The 13214-nt window shown below is 48.4% G+C and overlaps 1 long non-coding RNA gene across 1 annotated transcript in view; it reads right to left on the bottom strand.

Annotated features, from left to right (window-relative positions):
• The window catches only part of LOC121075338, a 30177-nt gene extending 17358 nt beyond the window's left edge, over positions 1-12819 (bottom strand). The window contains exons 1-2 of the long non-coding RNA XR_005822912.1: positions 11667-12819; positions 10886-11019 (exon numbers count right to left, since the gene is read on the bottom strand). This is a non-coding gene — a long non-coding RNA (uncharacterized LOC121075338). The remainder of the gene's footprint in view (positions 1-10885; positions 11020-11666) is intronic.
• Positions 12820-13214: the final 395 nt, after the last annotated feature.

Genomic DNA, 13214 nt, shown 5'->3' with positions numbered 1-13214 from the left:
CCTCAGACTGCACCAAAATTACGCAAGCAGAAATCCCCTTCTGAGTGGCAGGAGAGCATCACCCCAGCTGTGCAAAGCTTTAAGGACATCCCAGCTCTACTGTGACGAATCTGGTAGAAACCTACCTGTTACATAGTAATGTATAACATATGAGATACAAATATATTTATAATAGCCATAGAGCTCCATAGAAAATATCTTAAATCTGCAATTTAAGTTACAGTTGCTGTATCTTCAACAATTCAGTTACACACACTACAGATAAATTAACTCTCATTTAGGCAAAATGGGTTAGGTGGTTTTACTGACGTGAGAGAAGACAGATGCATGAAGTATTCCAGGAAAACCATTTTTTCCCTTCACTTAGAAAACGTGATGGTTTTCATCCTCACCCTTCACTCCTGCTTGCCTAGCAGAAGCAATGAAGTTTTGAGTCCCAGAAGCAAAATTTAAGAAAAACAAAACCGATGTGATTCCACCCTCCAGGATGCAAAACTGCACAAACCAGCACAAAACCCTTCCTTCACGTACCGACCTCTTAACACATAACGGGCCATCACTGCTGCTAACTTGCACGTGCAGCCATACTCAGGTCTGGGAAATGGTTGTCCTTAATTCCTTCTCCACTGTCATTTGCTCTTGCCTATGACATGACCGCAGAGCTTCCACCACGAGCTCTCATGTTTTCTCAGGGAACAGCTGATGAGCTGAACAAGGATGTCCCTTCCTTACTTCTTTGTCCTAGGTACACTGCTTCTGCCACCAACAAGGCCTAATAGCACAAACTATAAAGAATACCAGATTCTCAAGATGGTGATTAAACTCGCTTGTTTTTGCTACAGCATCGGACACCTGCCTCTCAACACCATGCCCCGCGTGATGGAGGTGTTAGAGAGGACACATCTAGCGAGAGAAGCACAGATCTGCAATAGGCTTTAGGAACCACTCCCTGGATTCCTGAAAAGCTGGTGAAAAGTTTACCCCCAGCACTAAGGATGGAGCTGCTCACATCCTGACCAGCCCTGCCAAGGACAGTGAGGTGTTGCGAATATTCGTCGAGGTCAAAGTAACCCTGGCTGTACTGCAGGCCGGGCAGTTGTCAAAAAAAGTCCTGCACATTTGCATGCAACGTAGGGTGCAGAGAGGAGTAAGCAGTCAGACCTTACCTGGTGCCATGGAAATACAGTAAAATAGAGAACAAAATGTAAAAAACATACCATTTCACATACTTTTGTTGCCTTCTATTCTTCTGTTTTATTCAGGCCATATTCCACTCTCATCTTCTTCTTTCACAATTGCTGTTTTCGCCCTTTTCGCTCCCTGCATTGTTTGCAGCAGCACTTTCTTTCTTTCTTAAAGAAAGTAGCTCCTTAGTTGGTATCTAGACTTCACAGACTCCCTCAGCTCTCCACTTCTTTTATCACACATCCCCTCCCTATCTCACCCATTTTCCACAGAGGACTTCCAATGCCCTTTATTTCCCCCAATTTTTTGTCCTTGCCTTCTGGCCACAACATAAATGCACAAACACTTTCTAAATTTAGAACAGACACTGCAAATGTGATCAGTCACTTGCCTTACTTTATAACTCTCTGTGATTAAAAATATATATATATATAAAATTGTAACAACAACAACAAAACATTTTTTTTTCCTCCATTCCTTCTTTATTTCTTTGGGGTTCTCTGCACTTGACCACAGAGCCAACTGAAAATCTCTCCAGATAGACACAGCCCATTTCTCAGTTAACTCCTTCAGGCACTACTAAGGCCACTGCTGCATATTTCCAGCAAAGCACTCATGTCACTGCCTCACCTCTCAGGGCTTAATTCTGCACACAGCACCATCAACTACTTCTGCCCCACTAGCAGAAAATGCAAAGCCTTTTCCCACAGAGCTCATTTCCCTACGGGGTTTTGATTGCCAGGATTTGCCTTTATCAATACTTAGAAATTCTCCACTGTCTGTCTTCGTCCTCCAGCTACATCTATCATGGCAGGGCAGCCACACGATTTATCACACCAGTTCTCCTCCACTATAGCAATTTACAGCTCACCAGTGGGGTTTCTATGACCAAGACTCGGGCAGAAAATCCTGAAAGCCTGAGCCATGTGAATTGCATCAATACTCAGTGATGACAGTGTGCCAGTGCTAATTACTTCGCTGCCAATCAGTTTATCAGAAACACCCAGTTGCGTGCTCATCTTTCAAGTCCCCTCCTCTGTCTCCAAGTGCCCCACCTTGCCTTTCTCCGCTGCCGAAACATCTGGGTGGCCGTTTCTCTTCTCGCAGTGTAGCCTAAGGAGGTGATTACAGCTCTAGGTAACCTGAGCCACAATTAAAACACAGTGGAAAAAAGAGCAAGAAACCATGGTATAAGCTAAAGCATAAAGATGTGTTAGGGCCAGCCTGGAGCATCTTTGTTGCTCAACATGGAAACGTTGAGCTAGTGCCTATCTGGAACAGCAGAAGGCAGCAGGAACAGCACAGCATTGGAGTGCCGCATTTGTTCTCCTCCCTTTCCCAGGAAGGCTGGAGGAATTAAACTAGGTCCAAGAACTCTTTCTTCTCAGTTAACGCTCATCTGCCACCAGCTTTTGGCTGGTCCCTCCCATCCTCTTCCCCACGGCCACTTCAGCCAGCCTCTTCCAGGAAATCAGACAAGACAAGAGCAGAATCACTCATCTGCCAGCCACCCGATCACGCAGCAGGGGCAAGAGATTGTAAGAGGAAATGCATTTTTAAAGGAGAAGTTTTTACTGCTTCTCGGGATCTGGCTTCTGTGTAGACTGACACACAAAGAAACTCTTACAACATGCACACAGTGAGGAATTCAGATTAGGGAAGTACAGAGAGAAGCGGAAACAGCTCTGAACCAAGCCTGAAAACCTGCAGATCCTCAAGCGCATGTCATAAGATGAGAGCAACAGGCTCATACGAGGAGCTGGGGGAAAAAAAAAAAAACAAAACACACCACCACCCTTGAGGAGCTGCTGAACTCTGTTTAAACTTTTTATTTGACGTAGATAATCTCCACAATTTTAATGCTTGACTTTTGAGGTGAGAGTGGGGAGCGAATGACTGCCAACATAGCAAAGTGACTCGTATCTCAAAAGGGAGCGTCTGGAGTAACTGACCCTGAACAGAAAAAATGAAGTCCAGCATTTTAAAAGGGTGAATTTATCTAAAAAATATCAAAACCAAGAAGAGCTATAAGCTCTACTCTCATGCCATTAATACTACTATGCCTCTTAGATCTATTTTCAATACTTCTCATTCATTTCATAGGACTACATAAAAAGGGTGGCAATGCACTTTCATGATCTTAAATCTCAGAAGTGATGAGAGCTGGTGCAAAAGCCACAAGTCTACCTGTCTGAGTAGCAGTAGTGCTTGGCGCAGTGTTGGGAACGCTTATTTGCACGTCGATCCCTGCTGCCAACTTAAAGAACAAACGATCTGGGATTACAACTCATTGGACTGAGACAAACTTGCATTTGATTTACTGAGTGAAGCTTTCCAACTCTGGTCATGACATTCCCTTCGTCTCCTCCTGGTTCATACGCAGCCAAATACATCTGCACCTGAGGGGGCCTTTGCCATCCTCTGCAGAAGATTCCCGAGCTCCCCAGGGCTGCACAGGGTACATCGGTGCTGTGCAGAGTCACTGTACAGGGGGACAAATATCCACTGACCTGAGCTGCAAAGCTAGGAAAGATGAATAAAACGTAAAAAGACAGGACAGTTTACTAAAGGTTTAGTTCATGACTCGACAATCTGTAAAGTTTGCCCAAGAAAGGCTGGCAACCTGAAACTGATATAAAAATAGTCTTTTTTTTTTTTTTTTAAACAAAACCAGAGCCAATCAAAAGCATGTAACAAATCCACTGAACTTCAGGTTGTTACTGTGCTGCTGCATTGCAACATCCTGAAACTTCCCAGAACAAAGCTTTTGTCCGCAGGACAGAGACATTTACGCAAAGCAGAGATATCTGCTGCTGCTAGCAGCGAGCTCTGCATGCATACACACAGCCGCAGAGATCATTCCTCAGCAGGCAGGAGAGATGTGTACTCAAACAGCTACATGTGTGTGCAGGCACATACAATCACGGCAAACTGCATTTGTTTATTGAATTGTACGAGCAAAACCTTTCCTACGAGAAAGTCGTGGTCACAAAATTGTCAAAGCAAAGAAACAAAACAACTGCGCAACACAGCCCTTTGGGGATGAGGGTTTGGAGGACGGGGAGTCTGCAGGTTAGATTTTTCCTGGGCTCTGATGACTTCATGGTGGAGACAGGTGAAGTGAAACCTGACTCGGGTAACTTTAGCCAGAGAGAGATAGAAATAAACAATATTATTCCTGGAAAGAAGGGGTAGTAGCTGTCCCTCTGCCAAAGCGCACTCCAGTCAGAGCCTATTAGCAGTGGATTCCTTCCTGCGCCCCACCTCCCAGTGTCAGGGCAACGGTCCCAGGTCTTGACGTCAGCGCTGCCTTTTGTTTGCTGCAGACTTTCCCCTTCTGCAGGGTGAGCAGGCTGAGGCACGGAAGTGGCTCGGCAGAGAGCTCCGCTCTGCCCAGGTCTGCCAGCTCTCCACAAGGCTCCAAGGACAGTCCGCTCCCCGCATTACCGATTCCAACCTTTTCCAGTGGAAAGAAAATTGAGTTCATTACGTCTAAATTGTTTTACGTCTAAATTGTCCTCTTGCTAACCTCTCCTTTGACTTGTACCATGCTTTATCTTTTGTGGTTTTATCTTGCATTATTTAGATTACAAGATCCGCCAAGCAAGGACTCTTTCCATATGCACGTGACAAGACTATAAATCTACTTCTTTAACTATCAGATGTATTTGGAGAAAATCCTCACAGAGATGGGGGGACAGTCTTCTGGAGCTCCAGAATGGTGCTCAGGGATATGTGAGGGGGAAGGAAGAACGAGGCCAGGTGTTACCATGAAATCTTTCCGCCTCTCTGAACTTGCGACAGCTACAGCCAAACGGGCGGTCTTCCCAAGCTAGCAGAGGAGCCTCTGTCAACTAGTCACGATGACTTGGGCACCCACAAGCCGTTCCTCGCCCTATGCAGCCACCTGTCCCAAAACACGAGCTACCCCATGGCAGAACAGGGAGAGAGGGGCTTGCACCTGAGCAAGTGCTGCTAGGTCAGGCTTCTCCTGCTGAAGAGGCCCTTTAAGATGCAGCCGGAGCAGTCACTGTAAGATTGTGCCACCCCTAATATAAATTCAAAACTCTGTTACACCCCATAGCTTCTTTGTTTAAAGGCTGAATATTGTAGGTAAATAAATACGAGTCAAGAAGAAATGGAAAAACACAGTCACATAATACGTACAAAAACAGGCCCGGTAATCAGCTGCCACGTGTTTCCGAGAGGAGATGCCAGCCTTCTCACATGTTCAGAGTTAAGATCTGACCACATTCATAATCCCTCCTTTTGACAGCACCAAACCTGACCCTTGCTGGGATATTCCCCAAGGGGCCCCCCTCCTATTCCCTTGCTGCCGAGACTCCCAAGCCCATCCCAAGTGGAGCCCAAGGCGCTGACCCCTCCAAAGGCAGGTGGGCTTCAGGCCCTCCTTCTTCTCCTTCTGAAAGCTCAAAGCTGGGGACCTTTCATATCTTTCCTGCTTGTAAGATTCTCAAACTAGTACTTAACTTCATAATTTTTGAATGAGTGCTGCTGCTGGCTTTCTATATCTGTAACCAAGTGAAGAATGGGGCTGTTATGTGCTGGGTAAGGCACAGGGCCGTCACCGGCATTCCTAGGCTCTTAGCAGCTAACAAGAACAGCAGCATATGCTTCTGCTAGTGAGAAAAAAAAGAAAGTCTTGTCTATCATCTCTCCTGTCAGAATGACAGAAAACTATGTGCTCACCTAGGCCAAGGTGCTTCATTCCTAATAAAGGGTTAATTTGTGAGGAAGGGAACACAAGCTGGCCTGCATCTCAGCAGAGCCTGGTCATCCTGTGCCATCCTACTGGCCTGTACAGAAAGCCAACTTCCAGAGGACCAGCCCACGTCCAGTCCCCCAGGACACCGCATCCACTACCTAAACCTTTCTTCAACGCCACAGGAAGGTGGGAGGAAGAGGCCCCAGTGGCGCCTCACACAGCCCCCTCCTGTCCTTCAGCACAGGAACCGTGTGTCGCCTCTTTTAAGCTCCTTCCAGGGGAGTCACGCTCAACAAAACGGAAAGGCCTGCTCGAGCTGACAGGTCAGTAGGATGACTTGATATTGCTGACTGAAAAGCACCCGCGGGCAGTGTCTGGGGGCAGCCGGGCAGTCCGCCAGCTGCCGCAGGCTGATCGAGGGCTCTGCGTGAGGGAGCGCGGCACCAAACCAGGCCGACTTTCTATCAGCGTGCCCTGGGAACGCACACTGCCAGTCGGGTCACCGGGGAGATAAACAGCACTTTGCGAAGCCTCACGCAGATCCTTTCTCTAATATAAAGGCTTGACAAAATTAAGCCTTGGGGATGACTAGCAACCTGAACTTAATTTATGTCGCACGGCGTTCTCTAAAACCAGGCTGTGATGCATAGAGAAAGAATATTTCCAGGTACTGGAGAGACAGCTATTCCTGTAACTCAGCACTGCCCTCCCACTCCACTGAGGTAGGCGAGCGAGTGGCACGAGGCTTATCCGGAGCGCTCTGAACCCTGAGTCAGGTCTCCAGAAATCGATAGACTGAAAGGCTGGTAGTAAGGGTGTCAGGGTGGAACGGATGCATGTGACTAGTTATTGGCCTTCTGACTGCTGAGCCTGCAGAAAATCACACTTTCCAGGCTCTTCCCTGTCACTACAAGGACCGAGAATCTTCTTTTCTGAAAAAGAAAAGAAAATTTGAGATTCTTATCTCATCAAGAGAGAAAATTATGAAGCCAGGGGTTTAAAGAAAAACAGGAAGAGCCTGCAGCGAGGCAGAAACGGTTCTCTAGACCATGGCCACCACCTGAAAGACCTGCTTGTAGCAGCCCCCAAGGCAAGATGCGTGCCGTCCCGGTGTGCCCTCTCCTGACTCCCCCCGTGCAACCTGTACTTGGGCGGTGCAGGAGCCAGGCGCACAGGGGTCACCGCTTGTCTGCACTGCGCTTGCAGAGGTACGGCGGGGTATTTCCAAGCTCGAAAACACAAAGTGGTCACACAGCTGAAAACGTTTAGCTACATCCTGGTGGTCTCAGCGAGCCACACAACACTCTTAGCGCCTCCCCAGCACTGAGCAGCGCGCTCTGTTGTGTGCTGCTGCTGGAAGCGCTGGTGTCAGCCCGAGGCGGAACGGGTGGCATGCACCAGGCACTACCAGCACGCGGTGCTTGGAGGCCAGGGCTGCCTCAACTTCTCTGTCTGTCATATTTTTTTGTTTGTGATGTTGGTGCAGAGAAGCAAGGAAACAGAAGTCCAGGGAGGAAGTGAGTCAGGAAACCTGTACCTCAGCACAGGGGGAAGTGTGACTCAGAGCGCACGGTGCTCGCCGCTCCCCGCTGCCCTGGAGGAGGTGATAAGATTGTGTAATCCCCAAGACAGCTTGCTGCACATCCTAATTCTGCTGATCCTCCCAGGGGAGGGGTGCCTCTGCTGAGTACTGTACATTAGCTGATTTCTTAGAATAAACTGTGACAGCTCCCCATGAGCTCATCATGTGGGAGGGGGATGCTGGGCTCCCTGCCCGAGCTGACAGAATGAGAGCTACACAAAGCACCGAATTTATCAGTGCAGCAAAGACCTGGCAGAAACCTCTCCTTTAATCTATTTGTTCTTCTTTCAGAGAGAGAGCATAGGGACCTAAGTGCTTGAAAACCATAGAGGAACTAGCTAAAAAGCAGAGGGAAGGATTTCAGAAAAGAAAATTTGTGAAGGAAGAGGAGGACAAAGGTAGTGGCAACAGGAGGGGAAGAGACGGTCTGTGTGGTCAGGCAGGCTGGCGAGGGGCAGCCAGGGGGAGAGGCAAACAAGATACCAGGGGGAACAAAGCCCAAACTGGGGGTCAAGCAAGGGAAGCCTGAAAGAGGAACAAGGAGGGCAGAGAGAGGATGGAGAAAAGATCACAGGGAGAGTCACTCAGGAGTGATGAGGAAGGTATATTGAAAACAAAACGTTGCTGGGCCTGAGAGAATAAGGAAGATGTGCGTACTGCACTGAGGGAACGAGGCAGACACCCACTGCATTCTCGGCAACCCCACCAGAACAACATTTCGCCTTTTGGGGTCTTTGGTCATCGGTGTAGGGCCCTCCTGAGAAAAAACCAGACCTAAAGCAGACAGGGTGGAACCTCACCAAATTGCCCTTTCTGAACCATACGGGATGTTTCCTACCACAAGCACAGACAGAAGCAGTGCAGCGCTCACACTATCTCCCATCGGGCAGTCAGGCAGCGCTCAGCACTTTGCCTGTGTTCTGTACAGCAGCTGGTGCAACAGCACCTCGGACATTCTGGAAATTTCTATGCACAACAAAGCGTGCATGCCAGCTGAACTTCCGAACTGCCCCCCTCTACTCCCCACAGATGGAACCATGCCTACAGAGTTGCTTTTGCAAGCAAACCTTCAGCTGCTGCAGGTGAGCTGAGAAAAGGTGCTCGCTTGTCCCAGCCCGGGCAGGGCTGGAGTGCGTACGCACCAGGAACACTCACGGGCTTTCACAAAAACTGTCACAGGGTCAGGAAAGGTCCTGTCCCACCTCACCAATGTCAAAACCACAAAACAATAAAGAGCAAGGCACAAGTTAGGGAAGTGAAGGCTTGTTTATATAGAAAACTCACTCTGAAGTATTGTTTTCAGGACGGGGACTGCTCTGCTCTTCCCAGGAAAGCTTCACACTTGGACACAGAGGGTCTGTTCATCTGAAGAAGATCTAAACTGTATTTCAAGCATTGTTTTGGAGTCCTAAGCACACACAATACGGCACTCAAAATACCGTAAACACCTTTCAACTGCAAATCCGTCACGCTATTTGAGTCAGGAGCCAGAAGTGATCACAGCACCAGTTTCAGAGACTTTTACCCCCAACTGAGGGGCAGTGAAAGATGCTGGCTGAGGACCCAGAAGACCTAAAGCCTACTTCCACTTCTGTCCCAACCTGCTGTCTATCCTGGGGACAAACCACTACATGCCCTTGGGCTCTGGGTCCCCTTTTCTCCCTTTTTCTGCCTCACTGGTATCAATGCAAGCTTTCTGGGCGGGGGGCTGCTGGACAGTACACGTCTGCAACGTTAATGCATCCCAGACCGCAAAATGCTAAATGTTCTGTAATGGAAATAATAATGAGTACTTTAAGTTTCATGCTGGTTTTCTAGGACAAATGTAACAGCTCATATGACCTAATGTCCCAGGGCTACCAGGCCTGGTGAAGAAGAGCTGTGCGTTGGAACTGTGTGCCGGTGAGCAGGTAACTTGATGCTTCTGGTAACAAGAGAGTAACATTTTTCATCATAAAACCCAAATCAAGGGAAATAATAATTCCTGTGAAATCTCAAGGCTGCTGGGAAACCAATTTGCTGGAAAGCTTTGCCAGATTTTGTGACTGTTATTACAGGCTCAATGAGACATGTACTGCACCTCCTTATTTTACTGTGATCAGTCTGTTACTCAGGAAGAGGACAATGATATTTTGTTCCTGTAGCTGTTTATCTGTAAGGCCACAGTGCAAGGGCAGAAACTATCGGTATCACACTTTCTAATCACGAGTTAGTATTCTGCCCCCTGCAAACACTCTCCCATCTTAGGGCATGGAACAGGGATGAGGCTCTGTCCAGCAGGGGTTTTGTGACGTTCTGCAAGCCTGACTCAGCTGCTGACACCTCCCCACCCACACAGGATGCCTGCACTCCTTTTGCAGCGACTCTGGTTTTCCCTTTGAACCTATGCTAATAGGAAAGCATCAGGTGGAAGGGTCTATTTTTTCTGGTTACGTTCTTTCAAGATGCTGCCTGGCCTAGATCAATTCCAAGAACTGAGGCAGTCAAACAAAGAAACTTTTACAGGCTCATCAGCAGCACGAACATCACTGCTCCGGCAACTTCCCACGCTGTAGCAAGAATTTGCACAAACCAGAACGAGACCACACGAAACAGAAGGGCTGCTCAGCGCCGGCAGAGAACGCCAGCAGCAGCACCTTCAGCACCTCTGCACTACAGCAGAGGCGGCGGGCAGCCCCGGCACCCCCGTTACGCTTCCCAGAAAACACGCTCAACTCAAAACACCTCCCCGCCACTGTTCATCCAGGCACCCGAGCAAACTGCAGCACTTCCACGGCGGTGGTGGGGAAGGCAGGAGACGGGGTTGTTCACTCAGCTCCCTCCCCAGAGGCCACGCTCTTGGGCAGGACTCGCACACTGCAGCCTCTCCTCTGCTGGATATGAAGCCTGGAACATGAACAGCAGTAAACTCCTTCAGGAACAGGACAGGGCAAAGCACAGGCTTGTAAGATCCCAGTGCTTCAGCCCTTCTTCTCCATCGTCTGTGCCCAGAGGATCAGCCACTTCCATGAACAAAAATCTCACCAAGTCAGCTCATTACATGCAGCTACCAGCAGCAGCTTACAAACAGTGAATCTGACAACCCAGGTTACCCGAAGCCCCTCTCATTCCCTCCTCCTTTGTGTGTGGCTTGTCTTCTTTCCTGGATGAAGGCACTGAAGAGCTGAAATCAGGAGCCAGACCCTCCTCAGAGCTGGATTGAGAATGAACCTGACCAGTATCAACCTGATGACCTGTGTCAAGTGGAAATTTAGGTCAGTTTTAGGCACAGAAGGAAGGAAGTCATTTTCTTCCTCTCCTGAATAAGGAAAGCAAAAAACATTGCAGCAGAAGAGCCTCTGAACTGCTCTTTGGCTAACTGCATCCATACGAATAACAATAGAAATACCTACACCCTCTTTATTCTGGTCACCTTAAGCTGTTTTCTGGGTCCATCAGAGTCATCACAGCCAACAATCTTGGATAAATTTGGCACTGGAGCCATGGCCGTGACGTCACAGCTGTGAAATAACAGCTTTGAGTCATCCTGAAGAAAGAAGCAAATGAGCCAGTGTCACCCAGTAGTAGTTTGTGTTCCCAAAGAGCTCTCTGCCTGGGGGCCCCACAGGCATTGACAAACCCCACAGTACCACTGCATCCCACACTACACGGAGGGGAAACTGAAGCACAGAGAACAGTGCTTGTCCTCAATCATGCAGCAAGAAACAGAAGCCAAATTGCAAGATTATAAACTAAAAGCTCCTCCTCCCTACCCATAACACAAATGCAGACCCCAAGTAAGTGATTTCATTTAACTTAATGGAATTTGCCCTGTGGCACACAGAGTCTTTATGTGCTGCTAGAAGCATATTATCAAATATGTTGTGCACCAGTACACAGCGCTGTGCTGTAGTTACCCTCTCGTGGTGCACCTTGACCAAGACGATTCGGGGGAGTCTGTCTGGGAAGCTCTTTGCCCTGTAAAAGGCACTTCCCGAACTGAAGCAAGGCCTGGGGAGGAGCTGGCCACTGGAGCAGCCTGGCCGGCTAACTGTGGCCGGCTGTGGCTTCAGCTCTGCGAGGCGAGATTAAAGAAACTGAAGGTGGTCCTAGCATAAATCTATTGGACCTGGGTTACACCGGGGGTACACCTCGCAGATGATGTGACAGTATTTCAGACTGGCTTCCAAGCACCTGACTCCAATGAATGAAGACAGCCTCTGTTCCTTTCCAAACGATCGCAGCATAGCCTCCTCTGGTGCAGCGAGGGTTAATTCAGGCGAGCAAACAAGAGGGATGAAGATCAGCTCATCTTTTCCATTCAGGCAGATCCTGCCACAGAAAATGCTGGTTTCTCGATGCTCGGTGTCTCAGTGACTTCCAGGAACAGTGAGCTAAACTCAGCTGCTCTTCCCAGCACCAGCTGAGGGGGCGGCAGGGGATGGAACACAGCCCTGTTCTTGGAAGGCAGGAAAAAATAAGGCTCTGGCAGAGCTCTGCAAGCTCGCCTCTCTCCCCCTCCCCTCCCCAGAAGCCTCTTTCAGCATCTCTAATTCCTCAGGGTACAGCTGGGTTGGTTTTTCCTTTTATCAAATAAGCATAAGAGCAATGCACGAAAACTGCAGGCAGTATTCAAGCAGAGAGAGGTTAAATAAATGAAATAAATAAATGATAAGCTCATCTCCACGAGCTCCGATGTGCCCCACCATTTTAGTGCGTGACCTACTGTACTTCCTAACATTTTTGTTAGATAAACACAGAAAGCTACAGAACCATCCAATCCACGGAAACTATTTTTGGCTACTGTATCTTCATGCAATGTGGATTCCAAGGGATGATTGGATATTTGGACCTCTCCCAGCCTGGCTGACTGTGAAGGGAGCAGACAGTAATCTCATTGCTATTCTTCTGTGGAAACAAACATCTTTTAGAGATGACAAGTATCTGGCTTGTAGGTGCAGTACTCTGAATGAGATTCAGGGAACTAGAGCAGTCACCAGCTGCGAGGAATGTGAGGATAGCCTCAAGGCACACAAAAAAGGAAAACAAGAATCAGACCGAGTCGGCTTCACGGTTGCCCACAAGCTGCCCTTGAAATACAAGGCCCTGAGCAGGGAAAAGAGGGAGCAAGCCTCTTGCAAAGTCTGCAGTCAGCACCTCAGCTGGATGAGAATCTGCACCATCTTTTACCCAGATTTAAGTCAGGCCATGCTGAAAACTCAGCATGCCGGCACCCAGCACCTTGCCCCTAGCAGCCGTGAGCCAGCTCCCCTGCTGGGCAGTGTGGCCAGCGGGCCACCACTGGCCCGCTAACGAGTGGTCACCCCAGGACAGGGCCATGGCACGCTGCCACCGAGGCGTTGCAGGAGAAGCTGTTCCTTGAGATATGCAGTAGCTGTGCAGCAGATAAGATCTCTGTCTCCAGTGCAATCAGTCTCTCACCTATTACAAGCATTTTGTGCACTTCAAATGCTGTGGTTTGCTGTTCTTTTTTTTTATTATTATTATTTTTATTTTTTAACCTGCTGAACAGAAGAAAATGCAAACCTGCATGGCTCCACAGGACTCTGAAGTTCCCTGCACGTGCTTAGAAGACAAGCAGACTTATCTTTACCTTCCATAAGCTTCAGGGCTATAAAAGGAACAGGGAACAGCACAGCAAGCAACGCAGGGTCTGCAGCAAACTACAAGTCTGGTTTACAGGTTGTTGAACACCTTCCACTTGCTGGTTTCTAGGTTCTC

Source organism: Cygnus olor, chromosome 10 (assembly GCF_009769625.2).
Source record: "Cygnus olor isolate bCygOlo1 chromosome 10, bCygOlo1.pri.v2, whole genome shotgun sequence".
In the NCBI taxonomy this organism is placed as follows: domain Eukaryota; kingdom Metazoa; phylum Chordata; class Aves; order Anseriformes; family Anatidae; genus Cygnus; species Cygnus olor.
Note: the sequence above shows the minus strand (reverse complement) of the source record. Positions and strands in the feature narration are given on the sequence as shown.